This window comes from Leuciscus leuciscus, assembly GCF_965113295.1.
Source record: "Leuciscus leuciscus genome assembly, chromosome: 11".
NCBI classification, from domain to species: Eukaryota; Metazoa; Chordata; class Actinopteri; order Cypriniformes; family Leuciscidae; genus Leuciscus; species Leuciscus leuciscus.
Genome location: NC_138735.1, coordinates 30,120,708 through 30,135,582, shown reverse-complemented (window position 1 = coordinate 30,135,582; position 14,875 = coordinate 30,120,708). Strand labels below are relative to the sequence as shown.

Genomic DNA, 14,875 nt, shown 5'->3' with positions numbered 1-14,875 from the left:
TATAAATGAACTCACAAAAAATATTATTTTAAGTATCTAATAACTATTTAATATAAATGAATAATGTATGTAGAAATGCATATGTAGAAATACATTACAAATAACGATATAGCAGTAGTTTAGTTTAGTATGCTGTAGATCAGGATTCTGACCTTAAGTCTCTGTTTGAACTGCAGTAATGATAATAATAATCACAATAATAAAGTTTAATCGTACAAGTTGCTTTATCACAAGTTTTTTTTATACATTCACATTTCACAACATAGAACAAGTACGTAGGAAACAAACCCCAAGAAACAAAAAGAAAGGAAAAGACACAAACCGCAGTGATGTGTTACAAGAATGTCCTTCTACAGAGAGATTTCATCATACGTGACTATATTATCTTAATTATTCAGAGAGAGAACCACAGAAATATCACTTCATTTCTATGGGATCTGCTTCTTGGTTTATATTAAAGGAATAATTCACCCAAAAATGTAAATAGTGTCATCATTTAGGTTACGCACAACACGTCAAATTAAGTTTGAAAACAGCCGCATTTTACCGTGCAGTATTTTGATTGATCAATCTATCAATTAGACTAACACATCAATGATTTATTATTTTTATTATTTTATTTTAAGACATCAGAAATCTGAGGGTGCCGGACATACAAATGAGGGGGCCTAGGCCCACCCAGGCCCCCTCGTGGCTACGCCACTGGACTAGTTAATATAATGAAGGTTACAATAATAGCCTACACTGTAAAAACTAAAGGAGCCTCAAATATCCTGTCGGATACTCAAGGAACTTCAAAATGTAATTTAAGTGCCTCAAAGCTCTTTCTCCTAAAGTAGGGTTACTGGAGGAGCATTGACATTCTTTGAGGTTCTTGCTGGAACTTATGGGATCCTTTAAGCACTTTGTATTTAGTTCAGAGGTTCTGGAGTCACCTTTTCATTACCATGAGACCTCGAAGTGCTTTGGGGGAAAATAGAGGAACTTGAATGCGATAAAAGGGTTATTGGAAGATCTTTTAACATTTAAGTGGTTCCTGGAAGATCTCTTATGTTAAAGCCAGCATCTGGAGGAACCCAATGGTTCTGTGAGGCCAGAATGAGAATATTATTATCCTTTTATTATTATTATAGGCTACTTAAGTTTGATTCAGTATAGCCTACATACCCAGGTGAAAAAAGACGTACTATTAAAAATGTACTTGAGTGTGTTTTTAGTAGGCCTACAATACAAATATACTTTAATGCATTTTTAATACATTTAACAGTAGCCTACGTCTTTTTCACCTGGGTAGCTTACATTTATTTAGTATCTATTGGCCTATTTTGTTGATTAATTTAAACCTTAAACAACAACACTAAATTATAATAATATTAATAAGAATTCATTAATTATTATTGAATAAATAATAGTAATAAAATAATAATTTTTACCTACTTCTTCATAAATTATTATTTGAAGAAGAAGAACTAGGAGGAGAAAAGTTTTATTCTGTCACGAAACTGCTGCTATTCCTCTACTGTCGTCGCTTCAGTGATCCTCGCGCTGCTCGCGCGCAACAAAGCTCAGCTGATCGACGTCATCGGGTAACGGCTCCTCTCATCAAAGCTTCCGCCGTTTGATCGGCTCTCCGTTACAAGGTTTGGAATATAAACTTGCCAAATAAATATAAATACAGAGTCTACTCACTATATATTCAAACACACATATATATAAACTAAATTGATTATACATTACTACTTTTTTACAGTGTTTACCACTCGTTTATTGCACAGTATCTGGTATGAAGGTTTTAGCAGCGATGCTAACTACGTTGATCTAACGTAAGTTAATGAACAAATGGAAATTATTGACTTATTGTCTTAGATTGATTTAGTCATTCAATTCAACATATTCTGTAAAACTGTGTCTTCAAATTGCTGAGATAGCCTAACTAATGTAGCTGATTCCTGCTGTCGTCATTGGCGTTTGTTATGAATAACAAAAGCAGGTTAATATAGTTTGGTCTGTTTTTGTTTAGCCTAACTTTACTTACTACAGGTGCCCTCATTCTCTCAAATACCATTTTAAAGCCATTTACTGGTCAATAAATATTATGTTGTGAATAATCAGCTTTGTTCTTTTGTTTCCCCAGAACAACCAGTACATTTCTAAAATAATCTGAACATTTCAGAGGCAACATTGAATTACAGTAAGTTACCTATACACCACATGCAAGTACTTTATTACTATGAACTTTCTCTGTGTGAAATTGTATTGTTTGACTGTGTACTTTTTTAATAAGTTATTCTCTGAAAATCTTCCCTCATGCTCTCAAATCTCATTCATGTTACTCAGAAAAATAATATCACAGGTTTGGAGCTAATAATGCTATGTATTTTTTATAGGCTATACCTTAATCATATGCATTTGAATATAAGACACTTGAACCCTGAATTATAACTTAAAGTTTAGTCTTTTTCGACAAAAAAAAGGAAAAAGCTATTATATGACTTCAGAAGACTTACAACACAACCCATAACACATGAATTGTGAACTCATTGACTATTTTTAGGATCTTTTCTGGGACATTTTTGGAGCTTAACCATTTTTACATAAATTGTTGCATTGAATTGAACTAGACAAGTGTACATAAGAATAGTTTGAATGAATTACAAAAAAAAAAAATTATGCTTGTGTTTCATGCAGTGATATTGAATGGTGACGGGTTGCATTATGCCTGAGATCTGCTTTCGGGTTCCACAGACAGAAAGTCAAACAGGTTTGGAGCGTCACAAGGCTGAGGAAATTATTTAATAACTTTAATAACCTTACTAACAGTAAATTTTGTACTTTGCAGGGATCTCGGTAAGCTGAAATACAAGTTTGATCAAGAATAAAAATCCTCCTGTAGACCTGAAAATCACTGAAGTGCCTGGACCATCCACCAGAAAAGAGGAAAAGAAAACAGAAAATGAAGCTGATGCACCTTTTCACTTTTCTAACTCGTTAAGTACCTCACGTGTCCCTTGTGAAGATTTTATAATTGATTGCATTTTATGTTGCAGCGAGTAAAGGTGCATCACATTTGTGAATTTCGTGAAATTACACAGGCAAAAAGACAAAATTGCTGATCGTGTGGATTCTTATTGAAATGACTGAATTCACCAGTGAACATTCACAGAACAACAGATCATTTTACTGCACCTTAACTCTGTTAAAATGGAAAATGTTTTCTGCTTGTTGTGACATAAGGAATACTGTTTCCGGGTCGAAGCCTCTACTTCTACTTCCTCTATCTTGTTTATAGATATTGAGAATACTCAACAACCATTTATGGGAACTGTTGATTCAAGTCACACATTTAAGCTTTTCAAAAGGCATAGTGTACATTTCAGTCTCCAGTCTCACGGCATCCCAGACTTCAACATTTTATGATTCAAAATAGCTGAATAACTAACCATCTGAGATTTCGGAATAGAGATAAAGGTTAGGATCCTAATTTTCAGGAATATTACAGCACAATGAGTGTATATTAGCACTGTTTGTTGTTTGTTTTTGGCATCTGATAGAGCTTTTGGACTTGGAAACAGTGGCGTCAGACTTAACAAGCGGACTGAAACACATGTTTTAAAATTAAGTGAAGATGGACATTTTTAATTAGTCAAAATTGTAATTTTTTATATTGATTTATTACATGGAACATGTGTTTTCCATGCATTTTGATGAGATGTCTTTTCTTGTGTAGCCTATTTTATACACATGGTTGATTATTCATGTTACTTATGTATTATACTATTTTTTTTGTGTGTGTGTATTCATTGATATTAATCTATTACTAGCTTTTTTTTTCAAGTGCATGGAAGTGTATATATTAAAATGGATCTAAAATATGTAATAAACAATTCTTATTTTGTATTTGGTTCAGTTTGTTTATTATAATAGAAGTTAATGGTGGTAACCATAGTAACAACATGAAATTAATTTAATACAAATAAAATAAAATAAAATTGAAATTTGGTTCCTGGAGGCACCCACAGTGGTTCCACACAGTGCCTTATATAAGAGTTCCTCAGGAAACCTGTGTGGTTCCTCAGAGAACCGCCCCTTTTTAAAGGGTGCCTAGAGGATCTACAGACGGTTCCGCCGGTGTGGCAAAGTGAAGAACCCCAAAAGGTTCCTCCAGGCACCTTTTATTTTTACAGTGTAGTATCAGACTCTTTCTTTAAAGGTAAAGTGCATTATTTCTTCACCACTAACATCTGGACCAAACTCACAGTAGATTGAATCTGAAGCAAAGGGAATTTGATGTAAGGTTTCTTTTCTGATCAGAATGGAGTCCGATCTCTAAGTTTCCAGCGGACTGTCTGGGATCTTCTGAAACACGACACCGGTACACACTTTTGAGCTTTTGGAGGTGGAAGTTAAGTCACGTTCACTCTCCAGAGCATCTTCATGTATCCCCGCCAGGTGACACTTCTTTGTTTAAATGATATTTTTTCATAGTACACTGTAAAAATAAAAGGTGCCTGGAGGAACCTTTTGGGGTTCTTCACTTTGCCACACCGGCGGAACCGTCTGTAGATCCTCTAGGCACCCTTTAAAAAGGGGCGGTTCTCTGAGGAACCACACAGGTTTCCTGAGGAACTCTTATATAAGGCACTGTGTGGAACCACTGTGGGTGCCTCCAGGAACCAAATTTCAATTTTATTTGTATTAAATTAATTTCATGTTGTTACTATGGTTACCACCATTAACTTCTATTATAATAAACAAACTGAACCAAATACAAAATAAGAATTGTTTATTACATATTTTAGATCCATTTTAATATATACACTTCCATGCACTTGAAAAAAAAGCTAGTAATAGATTAATATTAATGAATACACACACACACACACAAAATAGTATAATACATAAGTAACATGAATAATCAACCATGTGTATACAATAGGCTACACAAGAAAAGACATCTCAACAAAATGCATGGAAAACACATGTTCCATGATGTAATAAATCAATGTAAAAAATTACAATTTTGACTAATTAAAAATGTCCATCTTCACTTAATTTTTAAAAATGTGTTTCAGTCCGCTTGTTAAGTCTGACGTCACTGTTTCCAAGTCCAAAAGCTCTATCAGATGCCAAAAACAAACAACAAACAGTGCTAATATACACTCATTGTGCTGTAATATTCCTGAAAATTAGGATCCTAACCTTTATCTCTATTCCGAAATCTCAGATGGTTAGTTATTCAGCTGTTTTGAATCATAAAATGTTGAAGTCTGGGATGCCGTGAGACTGGAGACTGAAATGTACACTATGCCTTTTGAAAAGCTTAAATGTGTGACTTGAATCAACAGTTCCCATAAATGGTTGTTGAGTATTCTCAATATCTATAAACAAGATAGAGGAAGTAGAAGTAGAGGCTTCGACCCGGAAACAGTATTCCTTATGTCACAACAAGCAGAAAACATTTTCCATTTTAACAGAGTTAAGGTGCAGTAAAATGATCTGTTGTTCTGTGAATGAATTCAGTCATTTCAATAAGAATCCACACGATCAGCAATTTTGTCTTTTTGCCTGTGTAATTTCACGAAATTCACAAATGTGATGCACCTTTACTCGCTGCAACATAAAATGCAATCAATTATAAAATCTTCACAAGGGACACGTGAGGTACTTAACGAGTTAGAAAAGTGAAAAGGTGCATCAGCTTCATTTTCTGTTTTCTTTTCCTCTTTTCTGGTGGATGGTCCAGGCACTTCAGTGATTTTCAGGTCTACAGGAGGATTTTTATTCTTGATCAAACTTGTATTTCAGCTTACCGAGATCCCTGCAAAGTACAAAATGTACTGTTAGTAAGGTTATTAAAGTTATTAAATAATTTCCTCAGCCTTGTGACGCTCCAAACCTGTTTGACTTTCTGTCTGTGGAACCCGAAAGCAGATCTCAGGCATAATGCAACCCGTCACCATTCAATATCACTGCATGAAACACAAGCATAATTTTTTTTTTTTGTAATTCATTCAAACTATTCTTATGTACACTTGTCTAGTTCAATTCAATGCAACAATTTATGTAAAAATGGTTAAGCTCCAAAAATGTCCCAGAAAAGATCCTAAAAATAGTCAATGAGTTCACAATTCATGTGTTATGGGTTGTGTTGTAAGTCTTCTGAAGTCATATAATAGCTTTTTCCTTTTTTTTGTCGAAAAAGACTAAACTTTAAGTTATAATTCAGGGTTCAAGTGTCTTATATTCAAATGCATATGATTAAGGTATAGCCTATAAAAAATACATAGCATTATTAGCTCCAAACCTGTGATATTATTTTTCTGAGTAACATGAATGAGATTTGAGAGCATGAGGGAAGATTTTCAGAGAATAACTTATTAAAAAAGTACACAGTCAAACAATACAATTTCACACAGAGAAAGTTCATAGTAATAAAGTACTTGCATGTGGTGTATAGGTAACTTACTGTAATTCAATGTTGCCTCTGAAATGTTCAGATTATTTTAGAAATGTACTGGTTGTTCTGGGGAAACAAAAGAACAAAGCTGATTATTCACAACATAATATTTATTGACCAGTAAATGGCTTTAAAATGGTATTTGAGAGAATGAGGGCACCTGTAGTAAGTAAAGTTAGGCTAAACAAAAACAGACCAAACTATATTAACCTGCTTTTGTTATTCATAACAAACGCCAATGACGACAGCAGGAATCAGCTACATTAGTTAGGCTATCTCAGCAATTTGAAGACACAGTTTTACAGAATATGTTGAATCGAATGACTAAATCAATCTAAGACAATAAGTCAATAATTTCCATTTGTTCATTAACTTACGTTAGATCAACGTAGTTAGCATCGCTGCTAAAACCTTCATACCAGATACTGTGCAATAAACGAGTGGTAAACACTGTAAAAAAGTAGTAATGTATAATCAATTTAGTTTATATATATGTGTGTTTGAATATATAGTGAGTAGACTCTGTATTTATATTTATTTGGCAAGTTTATATTCCAAACCTTGTAACGGAGAGCCGATCAAACGGCGGAAGCTTTGATGAGAGGAGCCGTTACCCGATGACGTCGATCAGCTGAGCTTGTTGCGCGCGAGCAGCGCGAGGATCACTGAAGTGACGACAGCAGAGGAGTAGCAGCAGTTTCGTGACAGAATAAAACTTTTCTCCTCCTAGTTCTTCTTCTTCAAATAATAATTTATGAAGAAGTAGGTAAAAATTATTATTTTATTACTATTATTTATTCAATAATAATTAATGAATTCTTCTTATTAATATTATTATAATTTAGTGTTGTTGTTTAAGGTTTAAATTAATCAACAAAATAGGCCTATAGATACTAAATAAATGTAAGCTACCCAGGTGAAAAAGACGTAGGCTACTGTTAAATGTATTAAAAATGCATTAAAGTATATTTGTATTGTAGGCCTACTAAAAACACACTCAAGTACATTTTTAATAGTACGTCTTTTTTCACCTGGGTATGTAGGCTATACTGAATCAAACTTAAGTAGCCTATAATAATAATAATAGGATAATAATATTCTCATTCTGGCCTCACAGAACCATTGGGTTCCTCCAGATGCTGGCTTTAACATAAGAGATCTTCCAGGAACCACTTAAATGTTAAAAGATCTTCCAATAACCCTTTTATCGCATTCAAGTTCCTCTATTTTCCCCCAAAGCACTTCGAGGTCTCATGGTAATGAAAAGGTGACTCCAGAACCTCTGAACTAAATACAAAGTGCTTAAAGGATCCCATAAGTTCCAGCAAGAACCTCAAAGAATGTCAATGCTCCTCCAGTAACCCTACTATAGGAGAAAGAGCTTTGAGGCACTTAAATTACATTTTGAAGTTCCTTGAGTATCCGACAGGATATTTGAGGCTCCTTTAGTTTTTACAGTGTAGGCTACGTAAAGAAAGAAATTAGAACATAAGAATATACAGTTAACACAGCAAACAAGTAAGATTACAGTTACAGATCCACATTCACAGTTTTAGAAATGTTCTTGCAGTTATGAGAATTCAGAGGTTGATACAAATGTTCTATAACAGGAGAAAGAAAGTTAGTTTTGTGCAATAAAACTGAAGGATTGAAACCACAGAAATCTAAAGGCTATACATGTAAATACTATTAGCATCACGCATTAATAAGCATCAAACCCACACAAGGCTATAGATTGACCGTAGGCAATTACACTCACACATAATTACACAGAATCAGTTATTGTGAATATCTGCGTGATAGTTATTGATTGTACAGTTTATGCTATTATAGTTTATCTGTGGGGCTGAAGAGCATTAACACATCATTAGCAAATGTACTAATTTCTGAGCTTTTTTTATAATTACACTGGTTTAACAATAGATTTATTATATAAGCAATTATATTTCAAGTAATGTCATTCTCAGCCTCATTCAGCATCATGTAAATGTATTTGGACTCTTGTTTATTTGGAGTATTTAATTCTTTCATCATGCTTATTGTTAGATCTTAATTATAGTTATTGTGTTTTTGTTCAATATTTTTATTCATGCACGTTGTTCTGAATGTTTTTTCAAAATTGTAAATGTTTGAATGTCATGTTTTTTTAAAATGCAAGAACTTTAAAAGCAATGCATTTTCTGTTTGTTTAATTGAAGATGTATATCAAAATGACCACAGCTGTAGGCTATAACTGCATGCCGCAATAAACTTTTATTGCAATGCAACTGTAGTTCAGTGTATCTCCACTAAAGGCAAACTGGTGCCCAGCATCAAATTCAGGTTTGTTTGTTTGTTTCAACCACAAGAGGTCACTGCAGGATTGAGTTGGTTTTCACTCACTGGTTAGTGATTTTGCTTTAGCCAGTGATTATACAGTTTATTCATGTTCCTTGTATAGTATCTTTTGTAATTCTGAGTGTTCAGATTAAATTGTGTATAAATTAAGCTGTGGTTTTTTCTCTCTATAGTGAAACCTGAGACGGATACATTGCTTTTTCCTGAATACTTGCTGACGTCTGCATCTTTAGTTTGACCATCATTTATGGATCTTAGAAACTGATCCCTTCATAATTCCACTTCTGATGCATTATCACAACAATAATACACCAGATATTATAAATGTGAATCCCAAATTCAGATTAAGAACTCCAAGAATACCTACTACTGTAAATATAGGCCTACACACACACAAATATTATTTCAAGTATCTACTAGTTAACTATCAACTATTAACTATTTAATATAAATTAATTATATATATATAAATAAATAGAAATTAATTTATATTAAAAATAATGATAAAGCATTAGTTTTGCTGTAGATTGAAATCAGGATTTTGACCTTTCAGTCTCTGTGTTTGAACAGCAGCAATGATAATAATAATCACAATAATAAATAATAAGTTGCTTTATAATTTTTTTAATATAGCCTATAGGCTATACATTCACATTTCAAAAAATGCGTAGAAAAAAAACCCTCAAGAAACAAAAAGGCAGTGATGTACAAGAATGTTTCATCACAAGTGACTATTATCTTAAGAGAACCACAGAAATATCACTTCATAGAATGTAATTTCTTTCATCAAAAAAGTAAATTATTTCATTAGCTCGATTGAAAGCCTAGAAAGTCAAAATGTTTGACCGTTATGGGAGCTGGTTTTATTTGGTGGGATTTAAGTCTTCTTCGATGGATCTAATTGGAGACTATTGGACAAGTTGACTGATCAAGAGGAAACTGCGAGCTTCACTTCTGAGGAAAACAGTTTTTCCGTGGAGGAAACAACAAGCTTATCGTTTTTGGGGAGTATCACTGTGGATTGTTGCTGAGAATGCATCGTAGGAGAGCTGCATGAGGAAGACGTCGCTATTTCTTCATCCACGCACTGCACAAACGGTGGAACATTAAGGTAAAATTGGCAAACTTGCACGGCCATTTAGAAAAGCTGTGAGCACACTAAAGAGAGAACTGTTTGTTATGGTTTATCTTGTGCATGCAATGTCTGTTAACATTGTGTTTATGTACTAAGCCTATGATGTAGGCTAGACAAGTTAAAGTGTTTACTGAAGCCTAAAAATAACTAACCGAACCTAAACTTAATAAAAAAAACTGTTGTTACTCGATATATGTTGCAAAAACTGAGAAAATCCAAGTTTGAAAAAGCATCACATCTTAGTCGTCATGAAATCAAAATTGAATTTTTTTTGGCTTTTAGTATGAATGTGTTAGTAGCTAGGCTACTGTTATCTATAAGCCTTAAGCCTATCTGAAACCTTATTCATCAGCGCCATCTTTGATTTTTAATGGGAATGAAAGCGAGGCTGTGAGGGACAGACATGCATCTCTTCAATGGGCTGTACTGTTATTTAATGTGTTTTTGGATTGTTCTGCTCATGAAATACTGGGAAAAAATATATATCCAAGAAATTTCAGTAAAAAAAAAAAAAACTCCCGATAAATTAAGCTGTGGAAAATTGGAAATTTGATCACCTCAAACGAGCCTAATCATTTTGATGACATCATCTGAACTTCAGCTTCTCATCAGATTTTCTGCCCAATCAAATGCTCTCTAGAATCTAAAACGTCACACCCCCTACATTATAAACAGATGCTGAAATCAGTCACTTGTTCACACATTTACTACTTTCTTTATGGTGAAAGGCACATAGTGCACTATATAGGGGATTAGGGAACGATTCAGACCGTTTAAATATTTTTTTACTTTCCATTGGGACGAATGAGGTCTGGTTTCACGTGACGTTAGTGTCACACGAACCGCCGCAGCTCCGGTCCAGAGACAGGACAGCAGAGGGGATCATATACCACAAAACGTATCGGACCCATTTTAATTCTGAACAGAATGCTATATTTTAAAGCGTTATGGTAGAGATTAGGAGGAAACTGCGGCTTTACCGAGCTCAACGGCTCTGGTCGAGCTGCATGTGATATAAACAAAATGCTATTGGCTATTTTTTAAAAAGGGGAAGAGCTGCTCAATCCTGTCTTCCTGTTTCAGTCGAAATTATGTCAACACATTGAAATAATGCAGCGCGTTTCAAAGCACTTTAGTGGGCCTTTATGATCTCATGATTAGCATAGACTTTGAAAGGGAGGTTAAAAGCACCTTTGAGAAGTTCAAAACCCAGTGCAAAGAGGCAAAATAATCCCAAGTTTTCAGGGGAGTCATGCACATTTTTGAGGGGCACCACTTTTTTGTGACAGTAGATCTGTGTGTTTCATGAAGAAAAAACATAACTAAAAATTATTATTATTTAGATAAAATAAAACTTAACTTTAGCTTTCACTTTAAGAATTACTGCAGTGTCATCAAATCCGATTATACTTTTGAATTATTGAAGCAAATAACACATTTACTGTCGCTATTCCAGAATATAATAATATTAGGACTATAAGTCCTGCATCGATTCAGTCTCCCACGTATTTTGTAGCTTATAGAAACAAATTAATTTAAAGCATATAAGCACTGACACTGCATGGTTCTGCACAAATCGCTTATAGCTGAGTGACATTAAGGCCTGGTTTCACAGACAGGGCTTAGATTAAGCCAGGATTAGGCCTTAGTTTAATTAGGACATTTAAGTAGATTTTATAAAAGTGCATTAGAAAATAACATTACTGGTGTGCATCTTGAGACAAAACAATATCACTGACAAGATAGGATAAGATATCTCAGTGCAAGTTGCTTTCAGTTAAAACAGCTTAAACATGCATTTTAGTCTAGGTTTTTCTTGGCTTAAACATTAAACCTTGTCTTTAGAACCCAAGGTTAGCTTCAAAACAAAGATATTCAACTTTGGGGCACTATTCATTTTGTACCAACAATATTCTAAGATTAAAATGAACTTTTAATTCAATTCAATTCAATTCAAATGTATTTGTATAGCGCTTTTCACAATACATATTGTCTCAAAGCGGCTTTACAGAAAGTGCATTTAAAAAAAATTTACATAGAAAAGTAGTACAGTTAGTTAATCATGCATTAATTTAGGGCATAACATATCGCCGGCGTCGAGTCGTCTCCTCACGGGCGTGGAGTCGTCTCTGCATGGGTGTTGGGGCATCTGAAGTTTCCATGAGAGGCTGGATACAAACTGGAGCTGACGTACTCTATTTACCTCGGGACTAGCGTCCCGAGATAACAACAGAAAAGCAGATGGGAAATAATTAGCGTAGCTGCTGTTCCTAATATTAATGCATTCAATCTGATTCAACTGTAGTATAAAAGGTAAGTATTATGTGAATGCTTGGCTAAAGAGATGCGTCTTTAATCTAGTTTTAAACTGGGACAGCGAATCTGAGCCTCGAACAATATCCGGAAGGCCATTCCAGAGTTTAGGAGCTAAATGTGAAAATGCCCTCCCTCCTTTAGTGGTCTTAGATATCCTAGGAATGACCAGAAGCCTCGAATTTAGTGATCTTAAAGACCCACTCCGATGAAAATCATGTTTTTCTAGGTGTTAACATGTTCTTGTGGCATTTTTCTTATGCTAGAGGACATATCTTGAGAAAAATAAGCTCAAAGTTGTATTTCTGAGTATTTCTGCATTCAAATGGCTGTGAATCAGTAGCAGACGCTAAAATGCCGGCTAAAATAGACTGGAGTTGTGACGTAGTAACTCCACTGGGCGGGGCCCGCCCGGTCGGTCAGGTTCTGAGGAGTAGAGAAGACGATGGCGGATCAATACCTATGTGCGGTAGCGGGTTGCAATGCTAAGAGGAGAGATATTGGTATTAGCTTTCATGTATGGCAAGCCGTTTTAGCTTAAATTGTACCCAGCGTTACTCGTTGTAATTGCATTTTTACTAGTAAGAATTCAATTAGAGAGCTCTACAATTCAATTCTTACTAGTAGCAATTACAATTAGAGAGCTCTCCAATTCAATTATTACTAGTAAGAATTACAATTATAGAGCTCTCTAATTCAATTATTACTAGTAAGAATTACAATTACAGAGCTCTCTAATTCAATTCTTACTAGTAACAATTACAATTAGAGAGCTCTACAAATGAATTTTTACTAGTCGTATATCTCCATTGACTTCCATTCATTTTTAATTACGGAGCTCTACAATTGAATTGTTACTAGTAAGAATTACAATTAGAGAGCTCTACAATTGAATTGTTACTAGTAAGAATTACAATTAGAGAGCTCTACATTTGAATTGTTACTAGTAAGAATTACAATTAGAGAGCTCTCTAATTCAATTATTACTAGTAACAATTACAATTAGAGAGCTCTCTAATTAAATTCTTACTAGTAAGAATGCAATTACAGAGCTCTCTAATTGAATTTTTACTAGTAAAAATATGAATTAAAGATATGTATAATTGCAGAGCTCTGTAATTGAATTAAAGAGCTCTGCAATTACATTCTTACTAGTAACAACTGAATTAGAGAGCTCTCTAATTGGAATTGTTACTAGTAATAATTGGATTAGAGAGCTCTCTATTTAAATTGTTACTAGTAAGAATTGAATTAAAGAGCTCTGCAATTGCATTCTTACTAGTAACAATTCAATTGTAGAGCTCTCTAATTGTAATTCTTACTAGTAACAATTCAATTGTACAGCTCCGTAATTAAAAATGAATGGAAGTCAATGGAGACATATGACTTGTAAAAATTCATTTGTAGAGCTCTCTAATTGGAATTGTTACTAGTAAGAACTGAATTAGAGAGCTCTGTAACTGTAATTCTTACTAGTAATAATTGAATTATAGAGCTCTGTAATTGTAATTCTTACTAGTAGTAATTGAATTGGAGAGCTCTCTAATTGTAATTGCTACTAGTAAGAATTGAATTGTAGAGCTCTCTAATTGAATTCTTACTAGTAAAAATGCAATTACGACGAGTAACGCTGGGTACAATTTAAGCTAAAACGGCTTGCCATACTTGAAAGCTAATACCAATATCTCTCTTTACCAAAACATGTTGCTGTGAGAGATGAATGGATTACGTTCCAGGGTTCCAGACTGCGACCATTTTTTGAGAATGTGCGAGTTAAAATTTTATGTGGTCGCATTTGTGCGAGTGCATGGTCATGTACTAACGTTACTCAGTTAAATTCACGCATGAATTTTCCTGCATTGAACTTGTTTTAGCGCCCGCCAAAGTGATTTTTTGTCCCGCCAAAGTCTTATTTGATCGGTGAGTAATGTAGATGAACTGCTGCGCTTGTGACAGGACATGTTTATACCTGAAAGAACGAGCAGAGAGAGAGACCCGGACGCGCGCGCGCGCACTCTCTGTCTTCGGAGCCGAGCGAAAATGTAAACAAGACCTCACCGTCTCCAAACTAAGCGCGGTCTTGCTCTCTCTCCCTCGCACATATTAATCAAAATAAATCGACACGGCGGTAAAAGGTCGGAAGACCAAAGTTTCGTGTGGAGCATTCGGAGATTTTTTTTTCTTTTTCTGAATTGCCGCTGGGTGTGAATTGTGCTTAAAAAGTTGCCTTATCTTCTCTGAAAAGCGTTCCGGACATTCAGCTGACATAAAACAACACTTTAATTAAACGAAAAAAACTATCCAGTGATGAAATGTTTTCTGTGTTGACAGAAAGAAAGAAAGACAGAAAGAAAGAGGCTGTTGCTGCCTATGTATCTCACTTCAGCCAACGGCTCCGCCCACAACGCAGAGGCGAATTGCTAATAAGCTACTGCCGCTCTGCTGAAGCGAAGTCCCAGAAAACGGCACAGGTTTTGTGATTTTGGCTAAAAACGGCATAATCATCATTTAAAGACCACTGAGAATGTTTAAAAATAAATCAAAATATGATCGGAGTGGGACTTTAAAGAGCGCGATGGATTGTAGGGCGATAGAAGTTCCGTTAAATACCCAGGAGCTAAACCATTTAGGGC

The 14,875-nt window shown here is 34.7% G+C and overlaps 1 long non-coding RNA gene across 2 annotated transcripts; it reads right to left on the bottom strand.

Moving 5' to 3' along the window:
- Nucleotides 1-4,851: 4,851 nt before the first annotated feature.
- On the bottom strand, nucleotides 4,852-7,074 carry LOC309509842. Of its 2 annotated transcripts, XR_014210088.1 has the most exons (4): nucleotides 7,018-7,074; nucleotides 6,467-6,523; nucleotides 5,897-5,969; nucleotides 4,852-5,818 (listed from the first exon to the last, which is right to left on the bottom strand). It is a non-coding gene; the product is annotated as an uncharacterized lncRNA (long non-coding RNA). The 2 variants fall into 2 exon arrangements; XR_014210089.1 differs by lacking the exon at nucleotides 7,018-7,074 and having other exon boundaries at nucleotides 6,467-6,763.
- Between the last annotated feature and the right edge of the window lie 7,801 nt (nucleotides 7,075-14,875).